Genomic DNA, 26,168 nt, shown 5'->3' on the forward strand with positions numbered 1-26,168 from the left:
CCTCATTCTGCCTGTAGCCTCTACAAATTGCTAGAGCCTCCCCAGCAGGAGCTAATACACATGTCTGGAACCTGGCTTTTGCAGCTGACATTCAGGGGACACACCCCTGGATCACTAGGCTCTAATGGCCTGTGTTTGCCTCTTCCACACAACTACAGCATACAGACAAACAGTTTTTAACCAGCAATCTCTCCCCACCCTACCCCTAGGGGCTCATTACAGAGAGAACAGAGAAACTCTTATCTCTTAATCTTCACAAAAAAGAGGTCTACTTGCATAATTTAAAGCTGCTGCCTGAGTGTACTGGCTTCCAAGACCAGGATCTTCTTTGTTGGGAAAATGACAAAGCTTGTCCCCTTGAATCTTGGGAGCCACTAAGCAAAGAAGATGGCTTTAACAAACAAAAAGGTTTGTTTTAAAAATTATAGTCTTCTAAGAAGGCAATGGCACCCCATTCCAGTACTCTTGCCTGGAAAATCCCATGGGTGGAGGAGCCTGGTAGGCTGCAGTCCATGGGGTCGCTAAGAGTCGGACGCAGCTGAGCGACTTCACTTTCACCTTTCACTTTCATGCATTGGAGAAGGAAATGGCGACCCACTCCAGTGTTTTCGCTTGGAGAATCCCAGGGTCGGCGGAGCCTGGTGGGCTGCCGTCTATGCGGTCGCAGAGTTGGACACAACTGAAGCAACTTAGCAGCAGTAAGCCACCTAAGCAAAGAAGATGGCTTTAACAAACAAAAAGGTTTCTTTTTAAAATTATAGTCTTCGGGGGTCTTCCCTGGTCCTTCAGCGGTAAGGAAGCCAGCTGCCAGAGACATGGGTTCGATCTCTGATCCAGGAAGATCCCACATCGCAACTAAGCCTATGTGCCCCAACTACTGAAGCCCACATTCTCTAAAGACTGTGCTCTGCAGTAACAGAAGCTGCTGCAAAGAGAAGCCCACACTCTGAAGCAGCTTGAGATTAGCATCTGCTCACCACAACTAGAGAAATGCCCATGTAGCAATCAAGACCAGCACAAACAAAAAATGATAGTCTTGGCAATTTCCTAGCAATCCAGTGATTAAGACATGGTGCTCTCACTCTCAGGGACCAGGGTTCAATACCTGACTGGGAAACTAAGATCCCAAAAGCTGTGAGGCATGGCTAAGAAAGAAACAAAATGATAGTCTCCTCAAAAAAAGGTTTTGGGAAAACTAGACAGCCACATGCAAAAAAATGAGACTAGACTACCATCCTATAGTATCCACAAAAATTAACTCAAAATGGATGAATACTTGAACATAAGACCCTGAAATTATAGACTCATTGAAGAAAATAAGAAGGGTAAAGTCCTTGATGTTAGTTTTGGCACTTTTTTTTTTTTTTTGATTTGGCAATAAAAGCTAAGGCAGTAAAAGCAAATGAGACTACAAATGAGACTACATCTGTCTAAAAGGCAAGCTTCAGTACCTTAAAAGAAATCATCAAAATATGAAAAGTCAATATATACAATAGGCAAAAATATTTGTAAATCATATCAGATAAGGGGTTACCATATAAAACATACAAGTAACTCAATAGCTAAAAAGCAAAACAATACAATAAAAAATTGACAGGAAAACTGAACATACATTTTGCCAATGAAAGTATAAAAATGACCAACAGGTACATGAAAAGGTAGCCAACATCACTAATCATCAGGGGAATGTAAATCAAAACCACAATGAAATATGATTCCTCAACTCTTAGAGTGGTTATTATCAAAAGGACAAGAAATAGCAATTATTTGCAGGGATATAAAGTAAGGGAAACCTTGGGAATTAATGGAAATTTCAATTAGTTCAGCCACTATGGAAAATAGTTATGGAAGTTTTTTAAAACTCAAAGAATTACTGTATGATCAAGAAATCCAACTTCTGGGCATATATCCAAAGGAAATTAAAACAGGATATTGAATGTCTGATGCCCCATGTTCTTTGCAGCATTATTCACAATAGCCAAGATATAGAAAAAATCTAAGTGTCCATCAATGGATGAATGAAATAAATAAATATATATATATATATACAGTAATACAATGGAATACTACTCAGCCATGAGAAAGAAGGAAATTCTGACATTTATGACCACAGGAATGAATCCTGAAAGTATTATGCTAAGTAAAATAAGTCAGATTAAAAAAAGGAACAACTGCATGGTATTGCTTATATTTAGAATCTTAAAAAATAAAGAAATTGTCAAATTCATAGGAAAAAAGAGTAGAAAAGTAGTTTATCAAGGGAATGATTTCAGTGAGCCCAGACTCTTTGCATCTTCCCATATATAGAAAAGCACTAAATTTATTAACTCAGTAAATCTGGTTTTCTTTGATAAACAATAACCTCTGATGTTCAGACTACCTGCCCTTTGTTGCAAAATTCCTATGTATTCTGGGGCTCTCCACCCTCAGCTCCTCAGAGCAGGGTTACTTGAGATGAGACACTGCCTCCCACACTTGAAGTCCTAAAAATTACCACTGAATAAAACATAACTCTTAACCTTTAGGCTGTGTATATTTTTTTAAGTGGACATCTATCAATGGATGAACGTAGTAGTAGTTTGTATACAATGGATATTATTCAGCCATGAGAAAGAAGGAAATCCTGCCATTTATGTTAACATGTGTGAACCTTGAAGGTACTATGCTATGTGAAATAAACCAGACAGTAAAAAGAGAACTATGAGGAAAGCAATGGCACCCTACTCCAGTGTTCTTGCCTGGAGAATCCCAGGGACGGGGGAGCCTGGTGGGCTGCCGTCTATGGGGTCGCATACAGTTGGACATGACTGAAGCGACTTAGCAGCAGCAGCAGCATTGCTTATATTTAGAATCTAAAAAAGAAAAATCATAGAAACAAAGAGTATAAAAGTGGTTTCCAGGGGCTGGCAGGTAGAGGAAATAAGGAGAGGCTGATAAAAGGGTACAAGTTGTCAGGTATAAGAGAAATAAGTTTAGTCTAAGGAGGGTGCAGTCCATAGGATCACAAAGAGTTGGATATGACTGAAGCAACTTACCACACACATACCAAGGATATAATATAAAAGGCAGTGGCTATAGTTAGTAACACTGGATCATATAATTGAAATTTGCTAAGAGAGTAAACTGTAAATGCTTTCACCAGACAACAAAAATTGTGTGGGAATAGATTAATTAACTAGATGGAGTGAAATTCTTTTACAATGGACATGAAGAGTAAATCATCACAATGTACACTTTTAATATGTAATAATTTTTCGTTACATCTCAATAAAGCTAAAATTTTAAAAAAATATTCATAAGGATGGAGCTCCCTTTAAATAGGATTAGTATCTTTATAAGAAGGAGAAGAAATCTCACTCTCCCTTGCTCTCTCTCTCTCTCTCTCTACCATGTGAGGACATTGCAAGACAGCAGCTATCTGCAAGCTAGGAAGAGAACTCTTATCAGGAACCAAATCACCTGGAACTTAGATTAGGACACTCCAGTCTCAAGAACTGTGAGAAAATAAATTTCTATTGTTTAAACCACCTCATCCATGGTATTTTGTTATGGCAGCCCTAGCACACTAAGACATCACACACACCATTCCTGATTTAGTAGAGATACTTGGAACATACTCTATACTCTACCGATATTTTACCACTCCTTATAACCTACTAGAAACTATACCCTAGCCAAGTGATATTCACCCCCTAATGCTCGCATCCCTTGTGTATCCCTTCTAAATCTCAAATGAACAAATCAGTTAACAAAACACCATCTATTTGCATATATGTTAGATTCTCAAACTATTATTGTAGTGCAATTTTGTTAATATAAACAGGCAAGAATGTGCTGGAGTGTAACTATTTCATAAACTGGATAACTTAATTGATCTGTTCTGCTTTAGTAAAATTGCAACAAAACATGATATGGTAGTGTTCAGGGTAAAAGCAATTTGAACACCAAATCTTTCATCTTAATAAAGGCAAGCAACATGAAATATCCATTAGGGAATTGTGTATTGCTCATGGAAAAATAAGTCAATGTGAATTGGGCCAACAGGTTTCTGTTGATTAAATAACACATGTGTGTACCTACTAACTGATAAAGTTAATAAGTAAAAGCATAGTCCAACCAAAAGACAGACAACCACTTCTAATTTGTAATTCAATTTCAGTTTGATGGAACTCAGTGTTTCCTTTAATGCATAAAAAGCATTTCTGACTCTGAAGAAGGACTTTAAATAATCAGTATGTTGTAAAAATCCAGACAGACTGCAATACTAAGCAAGGAATACACTTATTCTTTGCATTTCTAAATCAAAGGACATTGTAAAAGTTCTATTCAATATTATTTCATAATAATAGGGAACCTGGCAGCTAGTTATTGCGGGGGAATATATGATGATATCTAGCCTCATATTAGTCTAAAACATTAATAATGACAGTATGGCCAATTACAGCTCTTGGCCTCATCCTACCATATCAGATAGCTAGCAAAATATATTATTTTACTGTGTTTTTATATATTTATGACCAATATACATTATGGTACCATGGATTTTGCTAGGCAAGCTAAACTGCCTCTCTTAAAACATCATTGAGAAGAGGTTAGATGAAACTTGGGGCAAAGGAAGACTACAGAAATATTTATTTAGAAAATCTGTGGATTTATTTTTCTCACAGACCTTGCTTATATACAAGTGGGTTTTTAGCAGAAAACAGAATTTAGATTCATAAGTTCTATCCCTTTATTATAGATTCATAAGTTCTATCCCTTTATTATAACAAAATCTATATGACTTAAGGTTTTTAGTCTTCCAGTCTTTTACCTGGCAAAATACTGACATTCACAGATTCCCAATCAAATTTCAGGATGATAGCTTATTCATAAATCAACTTGTAAATCTTGGGATGTTTTTCAAAACAAAATTAATATTACATATGGTGGTAGTATGCTTTCTCAGACTATTAAACTTGTTTAACTCATGTTATATATGAAAGTGAAAGTCACTCTGTCATGTCCAGCTCTGCGACCTCATGGACTATACAGTCCATAGAATTCTCCAGGCCAGAATAAAACTGGTGTGGGTAGCCTTTCCCTTCTCCAGGGGATCTTCCCAACCCAGGTATCAAACCCAGGTCTTCTGCATTGCAGGCAGATTCTTTACCAGCTGAGCTGCAAGGGAAGCCCAAGAATACTGGAGTGGGTAGACTTTCCCTTCCCCAGTTGATCTTCCTGACACAGGAATCAAACAGGGGTCTCCCACATTGCAAGCAGATTCTTTACCAACTGAGTTATCAGGGAAGCCCCTGATACATATAAAGCCCCTGATATATATAAAGTATGTAATTTATGGTTATCATGAATCTCAAGACAATAATCAGTATTTACTCATTCATTACAACAAAAATATTATACCCATTATCACATTTATTTCTACAGATGAACCAAAAAAAAAAACCCTCAGTGGGATATGTGAGATTCAAACTCCCGTTTTACATTAGGCAAAAAAAAAAAAAGAAAAAAGAAAGAAAGAAAAAGAGAGAGAGAGAGAAACATTTATCACAACAAACCGTGGAAAATTCTTAATGAAATGGGAGTACCAGACTACCTTACTGGTATACTGAGATCCCTGTATGTGGGTCAAGAAGCAAAAGTCAGCATCGGATATGGAGTAACTGACTGGTTTAAAACTGGGAAAGAGGTATGACAAGGCAGTATATTGTCACCCTGCTTATTTAACTTCTATGCAGAGTACATCACGCAGGATGCTGGGGTGGATGAATTACAAGCTGGAATCAAGACTGCTGGGAGAAATATCAACAGTCTTAGATATGCAGATGATATTCTCTAATGGCAGAAATGGAAAAGGAACTGAAGAGCCTCTTGATGAGGGTGAAAGAGGAGAGTGAAAAAGCTGGCTTAAAACTCAACATTCAAAAAAACGAAGATCATGGCATCTGGTCCCATCACATGGCAACCAGATGGGGAAAAAAAGGAAGCAGTGACATATTTTATTTTCTTGGCCTCCAAAATAACTCTGGATAGTGACGGTAGCCATGACATTAAAAGATGCTTGCTCCTTGGAAGGAAAGCTATGACAAACTTGGACAACCTATTCAAAAGCAGAGACATCATTTTGCCAATGAAGGTCCTTATATTCAAAGTTATGATTTTTCCAGTAGTCATGTATAGATGTTGAGAGTTGGACTATGAAAAAAGGTTGAGTGCCAAAGTATTGATGTCTTTGAATTGTGGTGCTGGAGAAGACTCTTGAGAGTCCCTTAGACTGTAAGAGCAAACCAGTCAATCCTAAAAGAACTCAACCTTGAATACTCATTGGAAGTATTGGTAATGAAGCTGAAGGTCTAATACTTTGGCCACCTGATATGCGGAGCCAACTTATTGGAAAAGACCCTGATGGGAAAGATTCAAGGCAAAAGGAGAAGGGGGCAGCAGAGGATAAGATGGTTAGATAGCATCACTGACTCAATGGAAATAAATCTGAGCAAACTCCATAGTGGAAAACAGAGTAGCTTGACTTGCTGCAGTCCATGGGGCTACAAAGAGTCGGACACAACTTAGCGATTGAAAAACAACAAAAAGAAGATTTATTACCTCTTCCAAGATCACAAATCTATTCAAAATTTATACAGTTTAAACGCACAGTATGCAGCACTTGTTATATGATAAGTATTATTAAAGAGCTTCCCTGGTATTTAAATAATTTAATCATCACTTTCCAATTTGGATTTAATATCTTTGTTAAATTGATTCTAATGTTTACCTCTCAAATACAATTGTGGTTTGTTCTGCCTGATTAAAGCTAGTCAAAAACACAATCCTGAGATGTTCTAAAGATGCTGATGTTTTGCAATAATGGGGAGAAGTTAAGTGTGTACAAATCACATTTTGGAAAATTTCCACTCTTTTTTATGACTTATGTGTTTCTGGATCGCTCCATTTTAACATGGAATATTCATCTCATATAAATTCTTGCCCCAGATCTCCCATTACCTGTTTAGTTTATTTTACTGTCTATTTAGACAATCAGAAGAAAACACACACACATACTTGACACAGGTGAATCTACAAAAGTGTCAAATAGATTTTACCTAGATTTCAGAGAATAAAACTCTACTCATCTGTTCAGCTTTCATGAAAGGAAGCTGATCTTAATATCATTAAACTGCAGAGCAGGATGGAGGACAGGCTCCCTGGTGGTGTGGAGAACAGCTTGAGATGCGTAAGAGCTTGGGGATGATAGCAAGGAGAGTGCCACCGCTGGAAGAGTTAAAACTGTGAGACACATCCCTACAAATGTATATCTATTGTTTCTTTCCCTTCTACTTAGCAATATGTTTTTCTATCAAAACTTCTTATAGGGAGAAAGAGAGCATTAGAAATTAAAAGATATTTAGAACAGAGGAATTTTTTATCACCAAGCTAAAATATATTATTCATTTACTTAAAGAATATTTAGATTTGAAATATAGTGTAAGATAATGGTTAGGTGTGCAAGCTTTTGTGTCAAAAGGCCTAGATTTGAACTTTGGTTCTACCACAAACTAATTGTGTTATCTTGGGGGCCAGATACTTAATTTTTGCCTCAAGTTTTAATTTACTGGTTTAGTCACTAAGTCGTGCTTGACTCTTGCGACCCCATGGACTGTAGCCTGCCAGGCTCCTCTGTCCATGGGATTCTCCAGGCAAGAATACTGGAGTGGGTTGCCATTTCCTTCCCCAGGGGAATCTTCCCAACCCAGAAATCAAACCCAGGTCTCCTGCATTGCAGATAGATTCTTTATCGACTGAGCTATGAGGGAAGCCCCCTAACTTGCAAAGTTGTAGCAATAATATCAGAGATCTAATTAAATTATTTTAAAGATTAAATAAAATAATTCATCTAAGGACCTTAAAACACTCTCTGGCATATAGCAGGCCCCTCTAAAAGTTAACTATTGTCATTGCTGCTATTGGTAATAATAATGTTATTTTTAAATATACATTGTGTTCTAGCTGGTAAGGTGATAGCTTTGAACAGAGGTCTGTACAAATTGCAACTGTGCAAATACTCTCCACTGTTACTGATGGGATATTCTAATGAGAAACAACACCATATTCTGAAATGACATAGGAAAATAATCTCCAGGTGACTATGCATCAAACCCATTCGCTGCATGCAGCTACGAAGGTAAATGGTAGGGTGTCAAAGTGGACATCTCATCAGCATTTCTATTTCCATAGGCCTAAGGGTCCACAGATGTGAGCAATATAGGGTTCCTGAAAGGCTTAGGCATCATGAATAGGTCCCTAATTTCTGATTCAATCTCTTTTATTTTTTTTTATTTTATTTTTTTATATTTTTAATTTTAAAATCTTTAATTCTCTTTTAAAGAGCAAGAACCTCTTTAGAAGGTATATGTGTGAATGTTAGAGTCAGAAAGGCCTGAGTTCTCCTTGTGGCTTTATCTTACAATAAGTGTGTGAACTGGAACAAATTATTAAACTTCTATGAGACATAGACGCAAAGTGGAGATGACACAACATACAAGCTAGGCAGATAATAACTAAAAAGGATGATGTATATTAGACATAGTAGCTTACAGGTTATTAGGCTTTAGCAAGTTAGCTATTCTTATCATATCTAAACTTTAAATTGGAAAATCAAGCATACATTTATCTTTTTTTTTTTAAAAAAAAGCTAACTTTAGTATATGTGAACATATGTATGTATTTTCATATTTAGGTAAAACCACTGGGTGTATGTTCCCAGAGATAATGGGTAAAACAAAACCATTTTTACTTGAGAAGCCCTTTAAATCTGTAAGGTAGACCACAGCAGATTCTTAAGTCCTCTTGTTGAATTAACAGACCATCTTTCTCAGCTTTTAGATCACTTTTCTTAACATAGACCACAATCCAAATATTTATACTGACCCCTCTAAATCATGGGGCTTCCCAGGTGGTGCTAGTGGTGCTAGTTGTCCCAGGGATATAGAAGCTGTCTGTCAGTGAAGGATACACAAGAGACATGGGTTCAATCCCTCGGTCAGGAAGATCCCCTGGGGGAGGGCATGGCAACCCACTCCAGTATTCTTGCCTGGAGAATCCCATGGACAGAGCAGCCTGGAGGGCTACAGTCCACAGGGTCACCAAGAATCTGACAGGACTGAAGTGATTAACCACACACACACGGTGAAGTATGAAAAAACTGTGGTTATTCTGAAACTTGGTTCATCACTTTCCCATTTCTTTTTCAGCTCACTCCCAGGCACTTAATGCTATTAGGCAAAAGTATGCTATGGATGGCATTGCACCTGGTATGGCGGGTGCTCTCAGGTGGAGAAGCAGATGTATAATGGACCTATTTGAAAATGCTACATTAGAGAAATAGCTCTACAAACAAAATTAGTGAGATAATGCTGAGGACTGTTCTTCCTTCTGCTCCTTTCTAATTCATCATCCAGAAAAAGGAATTGCCAGGTAAACCATGCAGGAGCACAATTAAGGTGGAAGGCAAAGTGAAGGGGTTTTATAGCAGCTGGCATCCCTTGAAATTTCACAGGGAGAGAGAATGCAAACTACGGTAATCGGCTCATATGTCCGCGCAGAGTGAGTCATTTAGTCAGCGTATGGAACGTTTCAGGTTGTCCCAGGGATATAGACAAGGAACTAAATATTGACTCAGCAAGAGCTCAAATGAGAGGTCTAATTAAATCAAATGGTACAAAGGGGAGGCTTGTTTCATAGACTCCAGTAATTGCTTAAAACTCAAAAGAGACCAAGTAAAGGTCAAAAAGGTGTCCTAACAACCAGCAGATATATAGTGAGACATAGGGAAGACAGGAACATACCAGTGAACAAAAGTTCAAAGGCTATTGTTGGCTCTTTTGTGAAAAATAGTTGGATGCTGTCATGGACATAAGTATCATCATTAGAGCCACCTTTTAAGTAAAGTCTGGCACCAGCTCATGCATCAGCATATGAGTCTTAATTTTACTCTAGTGACTGGCTCTGTGCAGAAATGCCTTAGGATAACGCTCTTGCCTTCAAAGAACCTGATGAAGAGCTAGTGAAGGAGAGGTGTAATACTCTGAGTTCTAAAAGTGCTGTGCTTCAAATTCCACTCCAGAAAGGAGAGTATGTAAAGGACCATGGGGGCTTCCCAGGTAGCACTAGTGGTCAAGAATCCACTGCCAATAAAGGAGATATAAGACATGCGAGTTCCATCCCTGGGTCAGGAAGATCCCCTGGAGAAGGGAATCGCTACCTGCTCCAGTATTCTTACCTTAAAACCCCATGGACAGAGGAGCCTGGTGGGCTACAGGCCATGGGGTTGCCAAAAGTTGGGCACAACTAAGCACACACACACACGACCATGAGGATGATTCTAGTGTCCTCATTGTTAGCTATTTCAGAATACAGTGTTGGAAATATGGTATAGCATGTGTTTAAACAGGCAGATAGATGAAGGATTCTAATTTTTAGCTCTGAGACCTGAAAGCTACCATCATTGGACACTGGCGGTGGCAGAGTCCCTCCTAAATCAGAGGATAGGGTGGAGAAGTTTAATTAGTTTCTTAGTTTCTCATTTCTAAAATGAAGGTAACAGTGGGACTGTCCTCAGAGCATTGCTTATATATAAAATAATTTATGTAAGGGAATTTAAACTATCTGGTCATTATTGAGAGATTGACAAATGTTAGTTATCATTAATATTATCATTATTCTTCTTATAATTAGCACAGAAGTGAAGAATAAGAACCTTGTCCTAAAAAAGTTCCCCATCTGCGCTAAGTTTAAAATAAAGACCTTGACTCTGCTCAGTTTCCCATTCAGCGTTGCTCTCCTGGGAAAATTACTATTGATATAACATATAAATGCGTGAGAATCAGCAGATGAAGTTCTTCAGACTATGCAAATCATAGTGTTTTCTTTACTACCAATATTAGTCATTTATTGCTTAAAACAAGTATTTGTTTATTAATTTAGTGCTGTTCTTAAGCATTTCTATTACATATTGACCGGTTGTCCTCTGCTCCGCACCTTCAAATCCTATGCTATCAGAGATGTTAGTTTTGCCAAAATGATTCCCCGGAATTTTCCGGTGGCTTAAGTTCAACAAAGGTCCGTCTAGTGAAGGCTATGGTTTTTCCAGTGGTCATGTATGGATGTGAGAGTTGGACTGTGAAGAAGGCTGAGCACCAAAGAATTGATAGTTTTGAACTGTGGTGTTGGAGAAGACTCTTGAGAGTCCCTTGGACTGCAAGGAGATCCAACCAGTCCATTCTGAAGGAGATCAGCCCTGGGATTTCTTTGGCAGGAATGATGCTAAAGCTGAAACTCCAGTGCTTTGGCCACCTCATGCGAAGAGTTGACTCATTGGAAAAGACTTTGATGCTGGGAGGGATTGGGGGCAGGAGGAGAAGGGGGCGACAGGATGAGATGGCTGGATGGCATCACCGACTCAATGAATGTGAGTTTGAGTGAACTCCGGGAGATGGTGATGGACAGGGAGGCCTGGTGTGCTGTAATTCATGGGGTCTCAAAGAGTCGGACACGACTGAGTGACTGAACTGAACTGAAGTCCTACTCTGTGAGGCAATTGAATATTTCTGAGCTATGACATTTGCATAAATATTCTAATGTTGAATAAACATATTTCTATGCCTTGTCTTTCTTCATTCTAAGAGTTAAATGTCTCCATTTGCATTAGCAACAAGTCCAAGTATCTATATGAAGACTGTTTACCTTATGCTGAATGCAGTTAAGGACAGCCCAAGACTTATATTGTACAATTCTTCTGTTACTCATCAGCCATGGATGGACCAGACTAACCCTGGCTCAGAAGCAAAGATAATTATTCTCTTTCAAAGCCCTTATCAAGTGCCACTGCTGAAAAAATGGGTGAGCAATAAGCAGTCTTATGATATACAAAGGAATTATCTTACTAAAAGGAGAATATTTTCCTAGACTTCTCCTTAAATGTAATTTGAAATAAACATTTATGGCAATTAGATGAATAATATCACATCATGAAAACTATATTAGCTAATACTATGATTACTACTACTGCTGCTGTTACCACCACCAGTTAATATTTAATGAGCACCTGCTATATATATATATATATATATATATATATATATATATATATGCCAGATATGATCTTAAGACCTTACAGGGTGATTTATTTTCCTCCTGAAAGTATTTATCAGCCACTGAGTAACATTTCTAGCCTTTTCTTTCCTGGTATAGAGATGTTGGAGGCTTCACAGTGAGATTTGAGAAAGTACATAAACACTTGTTCTGAGTAACTATGTAAATAAAACCTCTCTAATAAATTGAATCAAACTTAAATGTGAGAACAAAGTGAAAACTTCACTTTAAGTCACTGAGAACTGGGAAGTGTTTGTTATGACAGAAGAATGTAACTTGACTAACTCAGTGCAGTTGACTAGAAAAGCATTGTTTCTATTTTTCAATTATAGATATTCTTTTCTGTGCTCTGTGATGCAGAACCTGAGGCAAGACTTTAAAAAAATGATTTATTTTTGTGCAAAAGGGGTGTGAATTTATATTCTACGGGTGCTTGCAAACATAAGTAAATCTTCTAAATCATTGACAAAGGGAGGTCAGTTTTGTCATTAGCAATATCATACATGTGACCATGCATGTGGGTACACACATATACACAAACATAGTTCAAAGTTTGCAGTGTATGAGTGACATCTAAACAATATGTGTCCTTTTGGAAAAACCACAGAGCCTTTGAATAAATTTGGCGATGAATTGCCTGTGACTCAGGGCTTCACCAAAGCCTTTCCTGAAACATTTAATATTGCACAGAGTTAATGCACTTGTTGTCCTTGGGTTGACAGAGCATTATTTTTGTCATCAGCTACATCATCAGAAAGCAGCATTTCTAGATCACATTTTCATAAATCCCTACAGAAAAGCTTTGACTAAATTGAAGTTTAATGTTTAAGTTTTTTGAGGGTCAATGTAAGAAATGTTTATTTGAACATCTGTCTTTTATGAACCCCTAGTTCACGACATGGGAGAAGGCAATGGCACCCCACTCCAGTACTCTTGCCTGGAAAATCCCATGGACGGAGGAGCCTGGTGGGCTGCAGTCCATGGGGTCGCTAGGAGTCAGGCACAACTGAGCGACTTCACTTTCACTTTTCATTTTCATGCATTGGAGAAGGAAATGGCAACCCACTCCAGTGTTCTTGCCTGGAGAATCCTAGGGACAGAGGAGCCTGGTGGGATGCCGTCTATGGGGTTGCACAGAGTCAGACATGACTGAAGTGACTTAGCAGCAGCAGAAGCAGCAGGTTAGGACATCATTTATTGTATTATCAATTGTTACTCAAATAGTGAACAAGCACAATAAATTTCTTTTTAAAATTGAAAGTCTGATAGCCTTTCTTCCTCTCTCTGAAGAAATTTCTATGTTGCTTATCATCAAGCAATGCAAACTATATTATATATTTACTTATTTATTTCCAGTTTAATATACTCAGCTAGAGCCATTTCCTCAGAAGCTTGGTAATACACTTTTTTGTTCTTTTCTTAAAAAATATTCTTTATGGTCTAAGTTTTAGCATCTAATTCTTATATATTTCTTGATTTATGAAACAAGTAAAGTTTTTCAGAAGCATAGTTCATAGTTCAGTCGCTCAGTCATGTCCAACTCTTTGTGACCCCATGAACTGCAGCACGCCATGCCTCTCTGTCCATCACCAACTCCCGGAGTTCACTCAGACTCACGTCCATTGAGTCAGTGATGCCATCCAGCCATCTAATCCTCTGTCGTCCCCTTCTCCTCCTGCCCCCAATCTCTCCCAGCATTAGAGTCTTTTCCAATGAGTCAACTTTTTGCATGAGGTGGCCAAAGTACTGGAGTTTCAGCTTTCGCATCATTCCTTCCAAAGGAATCCCAGGGCTGATCTCCTTCAGAATGGACTGGTTGGATCTCCTTGCTGTCCAAGGGACTCTCAAGAGTCTTCTCCAACACCACAGTTCAAAAGCATCAATTCTTCGGCACTCAGCCTTCTTCACAGCCCAACTCTCACATCCATACATGACCACTGGGATAACCATAGCCTTGACTAGACGGACCTTAGTCGGCAAAGTAATGTCTCTGCTTTTGAATATGCTATCTAGGTTGCTGATAACTTTTCTTCCAAGGAGTAAATGTCTTTTAATTTCATGGCTGCAATCACCATCTGCAGTGATTTTGGAGCCAAAAAAAAAAAAAAAACTCCGACACTGTTTCCACTGTTTTCCCATCTATCTCCCATGAAGTGATGGGACTGGATGCCATGATCTTCATTTTCTGAATGTTGAGTTTTTGATGCTTTTTGCTGTGGTGTTGCAGAAGACTCTTGAGAGTCCCTTGGACTGCAAGGAGATCCAACCAGTCCATTCTGAAGGAGATCAGCCCTGGGATTTCTTTGGAAGGAATGATGCTAAAGCTGAAACTCCAGTACTTTGGCCACCTCATGCAAAGTGTTGACTCATTGGGAAAGACTTTGATGCTGGGAGGGATTGGGGACAGGAGGAGAAGGGGACGACAGAGGATGAGATGGCAGGATGGCATCACTGACTCGATGGATGTGAATCTGAGTGAACTCTGGGAGTTGGTGATGGACAGGGAGGCCTGGCATGCTGCGATTCATGGAGTCGCAAAGAGTCGGACACGACTGACAGACTGAACTGAACTGAACTGAAGCCAACTTTTTCACTCTCCTCTTTCACTTTCATCAAGAGGCTTTTTAGTTCCTCTTCACTTTCTGCCATAAGGGTGGTGTCATCTGCATATCTGAGGTTATTGATATTTCTCCTGGCAATCTTGATTCCAGCTTGTGTTTCTTCCAGTCCAGCGTTTCTCATGATGTACTCTGCATAGAAGTTAAAAAAGCAGGGTGACAATATACAGCCTTGACGTACTCCTTTTCCTATTTGGAACCGGTCTGTTGCTCCATGTCCAGTTCAAGCATGAGGATTGCCAAATAGAATTTGTGAATTAGCATTTCCTAAAATTAACCTTTTTTCTTTTTTGCCTGTCTTTTCTTTCCAACTGAATTCTTTGAGAACTTTGGATTATTGACTGACCTCCATATTGTTTCAGTGCAGCAACGTGAGAATAAATGTATAGTCTATATTTACAAGTGCAAAGGGACACAAAGAGCTCTGTAACCTGAGGCTGGATGCACATTTTCACTCCCATCACTTACTAACCATGTGACATTTGCAAGTTTACTTTTAGCATTGTTGAGAGAATAAGATAATATATACAAATGTGTCAGTAAGAGTGGTGTCTTCAGCAAATTCTCCCATCACCTCTTTTCTTTTTCTAAAGAAAGTGACAGTAAAGGACACAGCGATGCTATCATGTGTCTTCATAGTAGGTACCTACAGAGAGCTTGAAAGGAATTTATGCAGAAAGTCTGTTTTCAGGAAAAGAGTAGGAAAGAAAGAGGAATAGGGTGAGTGAGGGTGGAACTAAATAAGAACATGACTAGTCTCAACCAGAGGCCTGCGTTGGCATGACTGCCTAGTGAGCTGTGAAACTGCATAGCAAAACTGACTCCACCTTGATACGAGGAGCCTGGCCTTTTGTTTCCTCTTCTCAAGTCAGTCACTGGCTCTAGAGTTCCAGGCATGCAGGCATGGGGATACATAACCACCCAGACAGAGTGATTCCTGTTTGGCTGAGAACAATTATCCAGAGAGGGGAGAAGCTGTGAGCTGTCAGTAGCCAGCACTTGTGCAGGTGGAAGATGGGAAAATGATCACATAAGGGGATCCTAGCAGAAATAATGGCATCGGTAGCAACACTATCAGTTTTCTCTTAATTCTTACCTTCCCATAGACCAATAGTCCTCACCCAGAGACAATTTTGCATTTGGCAGTGTCTGAAGACATTTTTGCTTATTACAACTGAGTGAGGGGGTATGGGTGGGTGCTGGCATCTAGTGGGCAGAGTGCCAGGATACTGCTAAATATTTCACAACGCACAGGACAATCCCCCAGAAAAAATAATTGCTGTTGTTTAGTTGCTTAGTCATGTCCTATTCTTTTGCAACCCCATGGACTGTAGCCAGCTGGGCACCTCTCTCCATGGGATTCTCCAGGCAAGAATACTGCAGTGGGTTGCCACTTATCCAGGGGATCTTTCCAGCCCAGTGATTGAACTCGAGGCTTCTGCATTGGCAGGCAGATTCTTTACCACTGAGCCACCAGGGAAATCCTAGAATAAATAATTATCCAGACCCAAATCCCAAATGCCAAAATTGCCAAACAAGAAATCCTAGAATAATCAGAAACATAGGAGTCAATATGTAATATTTACCACTAACAATTATTGATTTACTATTAGTATTAATATTATTCAGACTTTAGTAATCAAAAGGGGAAACTGTGGGGTTGTATTGATTTTGCACACATATACACAAACACATCCTAACAGGAACTTTTTCTGGATATAACTACTATTACTTCATAATCTACAACAATAAGCATAAATTCAGCATGAGATGAGTCAGACTTAAATGGCTGCTTCCACAAATGCCATCCACACTGCCTTGCGTGGTTTTTGCTTTTTTTTTTTTTTTTTTCTTTCACATCTCTTTCAGTTTTGTCTTTGTCTATCTCTTTCTGCCCATGCCTTTATGGGTTTTGACACCAATACTTTGTTGTCCTAGAATCTTTTGCTCCGTGGATTTTTCTCCCCATTCTCCCCGCCTTTTTTTCCCCTGCACTTTTTTCTCCCTGGCTTGCAGATGAACTGAGGATGAACTGAACATCAGGCTGTTTGCATCCAGTTCTGCTCTTTTCCTTCAGCTGCACTTTGTCTAATGGGGAGTTTGGCACCATCCTAGAGCTGCCACATCCATCACGCGCACTTTCAAGTCCTCTCTTCCCACCTCCTTGAAGTTCTGTGTTTCAGGTTGTTTAGCACAAAAGAGAAATCATGAATTCCCTCTCCTTCTCTAAGGGGTGTTAACAATTAACAAGCTAATTTTTTTTTCCCCTAAATCAGAAATAGTCTTTTCCATTAAGTTTTATATTATTCAAATATTTTCCTTTTTAACAATATCTAACTATCTGACATACAGTAAGAACATGGAAATAATTTTGAGAAGTAAATTTAACAATAAAGACTCTCACATCACATTTATATTTTTCTTTCTTTCCCCACTCTATGTCTCTTCCCGTTGCCTCCTGTTAGCTTCTCATGTTAAAGGTGAAGGTGAAAAGTGTGTTCTGATTAGGCTTTCTAAAGAATATGGGATCATTAAATTATTATTTTTATAAAGAATACTCTGTTCTAGTCAATGTTTTCTACATCTTTCAATTAAAACTATTCTTTATCTCTTGACATCCACAGCAACTATCCCAGCTGAGTATTCAAAGACCACCTCCTGTCATTCTGGCACTGACCCCACTGGGATGCTGAAGAGCTTACTTTCAGTAGTGATGGAGTAAAGAACATAAGTTAGATTCTAGTCCTGACTCTGTTGTTAGATACCATGCACTGAGACAAGTCATTGATAGTTCTTGACCTATTTTATAGTTTGTAAAATTGATTTGAATTGGGTACTTATAACATGAATAGATTATTTCTAAGATTCCTTCAAGTGCTATTACATATATCTGGATGCATTGGGAATATACAAACCAAGAAATATACAACCAAGAAAATATAACCTTTCTGATATCAGCTCAGCTAAACACCAAGAGAATTTCATAGTCCACGTTACTACAACGCAAGGGGGAAAGAAAAAGAAAGAGAAAACAACAACCCCATATCTTTTTTAGTTTTTAAAATACATTCTTTTGGGAGTCTGGGATTGACAGGTTATACTGTGCTGTGCTAAGTTGCCTCAATTACGTTGGACTCTTTGTGACCCCATGGACTAGAGCCCACCAGGCTCCTCTAGCCATGGGATTCTCCAGGCAAGAATATTGGAGTGGGTTGTCATGCCCTCCTTCAGGGGATCATCCCAACCCAGGGATCGAACCCATGCTTCTTGTGCATTGTAGGCAAATTCCTTACTGGGGAAGACCTTGACATGTAAAACTGGTATGTTTAAGATAGATAACCAATAAGGACCTACTGTATAATGCAGGGAATATGGCTTAATATTCTGTAATAACCTAAGTGGGAAAAGAATTTTTAAAAATAGATACATATATTTGTATATGTATGACTGAAAATTAAAAAAAAAAAAAAAAAGCCTTTGAGTTACTGATGCTTGTGGTTTAGTCACTAAGATGTGTTCGACTCTTGCGACCCCATGGACTATAGCCTGCCAGGCTCCTCTGTCCATGGAATTCTCCAGGTAAGAATACTGGAGTGGGTTGCCATTTATTTCTCCAGGGGATCTTCCTGACCCAGGAATTGAATCCAGATCTCCTGCATTGCAGACAGATTCTTTACTGACTGAGCTACGAGGGAAGCCCACCAGTAGATTTAACTCTCAGGAATTTGGGGGGTTTGCAGTTTGTTTTTAATGCTAGATAGGCAAATGGAAGTAATAGACCTTAGGAGGCTTCCCCTTAGGTTTTAGACTTAGTGACTAAACTACCAAATCTATTGGCAATGTCTTCTTCCTTCTCATTACCTTTTCTCCTTGTCTTTCTCCTTATACCTCTCTGCTTCTTCATTTCTTTCATCTCTCCTCATTCCACTTCATACATCTCCTAGTCCTTTTTTAAAATCTCTAAATCCTTAAGTTGGTTTTCCAAATCTCTTCATTTTTCCAATTTTCTTGATGACTACCAAAGACTGCAGTGGGTTCAGAAAGCTCCTTAACTAACTCCCTTAATGTCTTAACATGGTAAGCACATTAACCTACTAAATGATTCTGAATGTACTTCATTGCCAGGGTTCTGTAGGCCCTAGTGCTCTTTCGGTCAAAAAATGTATTGTTGCTCTTCCTTACCATTCCTAGTTGAATACACACTGTCCCGTGATTTCAGCTAAAGTTAAATTGCTCTTGTTTGGCAAATTTTTCCATCTTGCTGACCTTTCCCCCCCTGACTGATTAGTTGTATTATTTATCCAATTTTTAAAACTGTGTCTTTGGCACACCTGCCTCTGGGTAGAGAGCACAATTAAACACATTAAGGGAAATGCACAAAACATGATAATTATGTAATTAATCAGTTCTAGGTAACATAACAAATTGCTAGCCTAGAAGCATAACACTTAGAGAAAGGGTAATTTTAAGAATTTAAAATCATTTTAATTATTAGACTTTTTCTTTTGAATTTTCCATACATATATATACATGTATATTTGTGCTAGGATATGAAAGTATTTATTTCTTCATAGCAAGACTCCTTTCACAAAGTAAAACAGCTTCCCCCCTTGGCACCATGCTTGAGGACACTAGAGAAACAACTGATGGAGAATTTATGGGAATGCCCTTAGGTAACCTAAGTACATTTTAATCTTCTTAGAGTTATATTTATAATGTATTCCTAGTTAGTACATTAATAAATCAAAGAAGCTATAGAAAATGATCTGCAACCATATATTTAATTACATGGTTTCATTGTGTTTTGCTATCATTTTTTTTTCAGTTAAGCTTTTATATACTCCCTCTTTTTATGTGAGATAGGATAGCCATTGGAAAGCCACACTAGCTTCATTTTCATGTGACTGAAGGATACAATGAAGCTATCAGTTTCCATAATCCGCATAATGTCCTGAAGCTCAGCTCTGGCAGAAAAATGTCTAGCATACATCAGGTAGTATATCTGATTACTAGCTCAAACACTGCTGGAAAACCTAGTATAAGTTACCATCTTTTCTCTCTCACTGCATACTCAGTATTCAGTCCACTATGGCCTAAGTTTTGCTTTCATCTTATTGCATCTGTTTTAGAAAAGAAAAGATATCTTATAAATGTGAAAGCCAGTATGCACTTTAAGGTTCAGTTAACTTGAATTTTCTATGTTTGTAGACATTGACTACTGTATCATCAAGCATTGAAAAACATTCATGGACTTTACAGGAAAGATTATATTAAAAACAGGTAATTAGAAAACATACGAATATTACTGTGTTTTTGGTCATCACACAGGGTATGGTATATAATTGGTAGTTGTTACTCAGTATCTGTTCTCTTGGCATGGAAACAAAACTCTGATTTAGTTGGAGGAAGCAATGCGCCTAGATTAAAACACACAGAAACAAACATATTTTACAATTTGCAGCATCCTTTGCAGTTCCACATAGCCATGTAACTAAAGTGTTGCCAATAATATAGAAGTGAAGGCATTTGGAAGAGACTTAAAAAAAAAAACAGATGTAAAGAATGTTTGCTTCTGTTTCTCTTAATTTTTATTGTCTGGAATATAAATGCCAGAGTTAGAGAAGGCATATTTTGATCTTGATAAAAATGAAAGCCAGAACCCAAGTATAATAAAGTAGAAAGACATAAGTGCTCAGTTCCCTGATGACTCTGAAATTAACATTTGGGACCGCCCATTCTGATCTTTTGTTTGTGTTTTTAATGGAGATAGTAAAATCCCAGATCCTTTAAACTCTCACAGCCAAATCTCTGTATCTGATACGGGCATACCAGAATCACACGTTGAGGAAAAACATTCTTTTTGGATCTTTGTCTCAGCTATGTTTGGTCTTACTCAGCATACTTCCACTGACTGATTTATCCTTCATACCTCTCTCCTCAGTTCCAGAGCCATATGCCCAACTTCTCCTAGACTTTTGTCTTCTGATATCTCTTACTCACTTATGACTAAGTCACTTATGACTAAAGACTGAATGAGCCGCCTTACCTTCCTGGTCTGCTCTTTTTTCTATATATAGTTTTTGGCTAATGATGACACTTTTAACTAAGAAAACTACCAAATCTTAAAAGATTGGGGGTAAGTCTTAATTCTTCCTACTTCATCCTTGATACTCAATAGATTACTGATTCTAATCATTTCTGCCTCAGAATTTTTTCTTGCAAGGAAAAAATTTCTCCACTTTCACTAATATTGCCTTAATTCAAGTTCTCACTGTTAGTGATATTGAAGTATTTTTTAAAAACCTGAATAATCTTCTATCTTCCAGTTCCTCATCCTTCCATCTATCACCACCTTATCAGAATAAAGATGTGGCATACACACACACACACAAGCACACACACACACAGGAATGTTACTCATCAGTACAAAATAATGAAATTCTGTCATTTGCAAAAACATGAATGGACCAAGAAGGGCATTATGCTTAGTGAAATAAGTCAGATAGAGAAGGCAAATACTGTATGCTATTACTTATGTGTAGGAATCTAAAAAAAAAAGAAAAGAATAAATAAAGCATAAAGAAATAGACTTGTAAAGACCAAACTAGAGGTTGCCACTGGGGAGAGTGAAGGGGATAGGAGCAAGAAAGGGGTAAGGCGTTAAGAAGTACAAACTACTATGTATAAAATTAATAAAATTCAAGAAGCTTCCCAGGGTAATAGAAATAAAACCAAAAATAAGCAAATGGGACCTAATGAAATGTACAAGATTTTGTACAGCAAAGGAAATGATAAAAAAGACAACCTATGGAATGGGAGAAAATATTTGCTAATGATGAAACCAAAATTGTTTAATTTCCAAAATATACAAACAGTTCATACAACATAAAAACAAACAACCTAATCAAAAAATGGGCAGAAGACCTAAAACACATTTCTCCAAAGAAGACACAAAGATGGACAGTAGGCACAGGAAAAAATGCTCAATGTCACTAATTATTAGAGAAATACAAGTCAAAACTACAAGGTACCACCTGACACTGATTAGAATGACATTTAATGACACTTTATTAAGAAGTCTACAAATACCAATGCTGGAGAGGATATGGAGAAAAGGAAACCCTTCTACATTGTTGGGAATATAAACTGGTATAGTCACTATGGAAAACAGTCTGGCAGTTCTTCAGAAAACTAAAAACAGAAGTACCTTATGATCCAGTAATCCTATTACTGGCCATATACCTGGACAAAACTGAAACTCAAAACACATGCACCCCAATGTTCACTGAAGCACTATTTCATTGAGTCACTTAGTTGTACAGAGTCAGTCAGTCAGTTCAGTCGCTCGGTTGTGTCCGACTCTTCACGACCCCATGAATCACAGCACCCCAGGCCTCCCTGTCCATCACCAACTCCCAGAGTTCACCCAGACTCATGTCCATCGAGTCAGTGATGCCATCCAGCCATCTCATCCTCTGTCATCCCCTTCTCTTCCTGCCCCCAATCCCTCCCAGCATCAGAGTCTTTTCCAATGAGGTACAAAATTATAAATCAACTATGCCTCAGTTGAAAAAATGCAAGAATTATTTTGCAGCACATGGAAATATAACCATTACTCTATAAAAACTTTAAATAGAGTATAATCTATAAGAACATTGAACCAATATGTTACACACCTGAAATGAATATAATATTGTAAATCAGCTATACTTTAATAGAAAATAAAAGGTTAGCAGTTATTTTTTAAAAAGGTAGCTTCAAATAATACATGTATTTTTTTATATCCATCTCAAACTTCAGCTTTTTCAATTATTCTCAGTTGCCTATACAATAAAGTTAAAATGCTATTAGTAATCCTGAAACAATCTCAGTTTCTTTTAAAGCTCTTCTATTTCCCATCCCTCATAACATATGCCAACAGTACCAAGTACAATTGTTTCTAATCAGTTTAGATTGTTTGCTATTTCCACATAAAACCTCATCTTTCCCTATTTCTATCTTTATACTTCAGCTGTTCTATCTACCTCAAATCCTTGTCCTCTCCTTTCCTCATAAATATACAGTTGGTTTATTTTTTGCCTGTTTCTTTTGCTTTTACCTATTAATGAAGGATCAAATTAGAGTTGAACCACTTTTTGGAGCTGTCTCTTGTTCACTCACCACATCAGTGGAATTAATTATTCCTTCACCTCTTACCACTTTCACTTTCACCTCTTACCATGTGCTTTTGTGTATTTAACCATCTTATGGTGTGTTACATCTTTGTATATTTAGGTGTGTCTTATATTCCCTGATAGTTCAGTTGGTAAAGAATCTGCCTGCAATGCAGGAGACCCCGATTCAATTCCTGGGTTGGAAGATCTGCTGAAAAAGTGATAGGCTGTGGTCATGTGTGGTATGGATGTGAGAGTTGGACTGTGAAGAAGGCTGAGCACTGAAGAATTGATGCTTTTGAACCGTGGTGTTGGAGAAGACTCTTGAGGCTTGGACTGCAAGGAGATCCAACCAGTCCATTCCGAAGGAGATCAACCCTGGGATTTCTTTGGAATGAATGATGCTAAAGCTGAAGCTCCAGTACTTTGGACACCTCATGCGAAGAATTGACTCATTGGAAAAGACTCTGATGCTGGGAAAGATTGGGGGCAGGAGGAGAAGGGGACGACCCAGATGAGATGGCTGGATGGTATCACGGACTCGATGGACGTGAGTCTGAGTGAACTCCGGGAGATGGTGATGGACAGGGAGGCCTGGCGTGCTGCGATTCATGGGGTCGCAAAGAGTCAGACACGACTGAGCGACTGAACTGAACTGAACTGAACTCCAACTCCAGTATTCTTGGGCTTCCCTTGTGGCTCAGCTGGTAAAGAGTCTGCTTACAATGTGGGATTATAATGTGGGAGACCTGGGTTCAATCCCTGGGTTGGTAAGAGCCCCTGGGAGAAGGGAAAGGCTACATACTCCAGTATTCTGGCCTAGAGAATTACATGGACTGTAGTCCATGGGGTCACAAAGAGTTGGACACGACTCAGCCACTTTCACTTTAATTTTGCACATGTTTGATCATCTTGAAGGAGGCATGATATATATTCATCTTTGCATCTCGCGATGTTCTCAGATGCCGGGTACCGAGAAGATGCTCAATTCATTTCTGGGGTTTTGGACAAACTACACTTTGGTGTCCTTAGAAATGAAACGTGCAGCTTCAGGATAAATGCTTGAAATACACATAAGAACCATTAGAAAACAAATTTAATTAAATAGACTATTATGAGAATGATTTAAAATGCTTTATGTTATGAACTTACTTTTTTTATCCTAACCTGTAATACTCCAGATCCAGAATACACTGTGTGTTTACTCTAGAAATGTATTCTATATCCTCCAGTAATACACTTTTTAACCAAATATATTTGTTAAAAGTAATGTTTCATAAACCTGATTTTGGAATGCAAACTTTGAAGGGTATAGTTTTGAATACTAAATTTCTGTCCTTTTTAATGGGTTTCCCTGCTTTAGAGTCATGCTTATTACTTTTCAAAAGACATCAAAGGAAAACAATGACTTAGATGAGGACTGCTCAATTTAAAGAAGAAAGAAGACAAGATGGGAACTCAGGGTCACTGAGAAAATAAAGTAATTGGGCTTTGGCATACACAAATTAAAGGAATTTTAAAAGCTTTCCAGAACCTACCTGCAAGCAGATGGCAGTAAAACATGTAAAAAGGTGCATGACATGCTCCCTTTCTTCAGGTTTACTTTTTCTAATGGAAAATGTTGGGTGCAATTAAGACAAAATAGAACTGCATTTGCAATGCTATTCCTCATTTTATATAATGACTCAGCTTTTCAATTGTAAATCATGATTCTAAATGACTCATGCTTAATCTATCTGTAAAATATACAAAGTTCATGAATTTGAATCACCATACCAAACAGGAAGGATACCAACTCAATCTGTACATCTGGAGGAAATTATATTTGGAGGAACAATTAATGGTAATACATTTTAACATAATGTATAAACTGAACTTCTGTCAGCATTTCTGAAATCTTAGCTTTAGACAACATGAAGAAATACATATATAATTGGAAAATAAATTTCATATGTATTTAGACTTTGTATATGATGGTGAGTGTATGAAATTGAGAGAAGTAAACAGAAGACAGGCTTGGGTCTAAAATATATTTTTTACACATTTAAAGTACTATAATGTTAAGTGAGAAAATGAAGACTGAGTGCCTAGTAATCCAAAATGAAGATACATTTTTACGTGTATATATGTATACACACACTGTTTGTATACATACATATATATAGTCATGCATGTATCCATAAGCACACATTTCTGTGTTGACAGACAGTGAGAAATGGCAACCCACTTAAGTATTCTTAACTGGAGAATCCCATGGACAGAGGAGCCTGGGGGACTATAGCCCATGGGGTCGCAAAGAGTCTGATACGACTGAAGAAACTGAGCATGCAGTGACTACTTAAAATGCATTTTCCTTTGAAAAGTGACAAAGTACCAATATAATAACAGGCTATGTTGGTTGGTGTTACTGTTCTTGCAAAATTTGCATATCAAGGAAATTAATTTTTTATATCTAATAATTACTTAGACTTAATTTCCAAATTATTCACCTTTGATTTTTGGTCTTCAGTTTATCACAGATTTAAGCATGTCCATCTGAACAGAGGCTGCATAGACTTTTGAAGGTAAACTGCAGTTTTGGTATTCACTAATATAAACCTAATGAACTTTTTTCAAGTGGGGCATTGTACTTGCACAGTTTTAGTTCCTTGATTAGGTATTGAACCTGGGCCTGGGGCACTGAAAGCAGAAACTCCTCACCGCTGGACCACCAGAGAATTACCTTTGCTTTTGTTTTTGCAGCTATGTTCTTTTTTTTTTTTTTTTTAATGTTAGTTTAGGAACTTACCTGGTGGTCCAGTGGCTAAGACTCCAAACTCCCAATACAGGGGGTCTGGGTTTGATTCCTGGTCAAGGAACTAGATCCCACATGCCGCAGCTGAGTTCGCATGCCACACCTAAAGATCCCACCCGCTGCAACTAAGACCCGGTACAGCCAAATAAACATTTAAAAACAAAATGTTAGCTCGCTGGGGAAAAGTCCAAAGTCAGGCTAGAGAGCTCGTAGATGTATATATTTATATTTATGCTGTTATAATTTTTAAAAATCTGTCCTTATGAATTTAAGTTCCTAGAAGGTTTATGATATTTTGCTTTAACTTAAATTTATAATCTTGGTCCATGTCCTCAAAGTCACTGATAACTGAATCAAATATAGATTCAAATGTTATTTTATTACCATGCTCACTCTAAAAAAATGATCTACCATTATTAAAAGATGAGTAGAAAAGGTAGACATTATTTCGACCAT

General features: G+C 38.0%; 1 protein-coding gene across 2 annotated transcripts in view; it reads right to left on the bottom strand.

Annotated features, from left to right (window-relative positions):
• The window catches only part of CTNNA3 (catenin alpha 3), a 1,891,866-nt gene that overhangs the window by 44,995 nt on the left and 1,820,703 nt on the right, over positions 1-26,168 (bottom strand). The gene's annotated exons all lie outside the window — the stretch shown is intronic.

This window comes from Ovis canadensis, chromosome 25 (genome assembly GCF_042477335.2).
Source record: "Ovis canadensis isolate MfBH-ARS-UI-01 breed Bighorn chromosome 25, ARS-UI_OviCan_v2, whole genome shotgun sequence".
Lineage (NCBI taxonomy): Eukaryota > Metazoa > Chordata > Mammalia > Artiodactyla > Bovidae > Ovis > Ovis canadensis.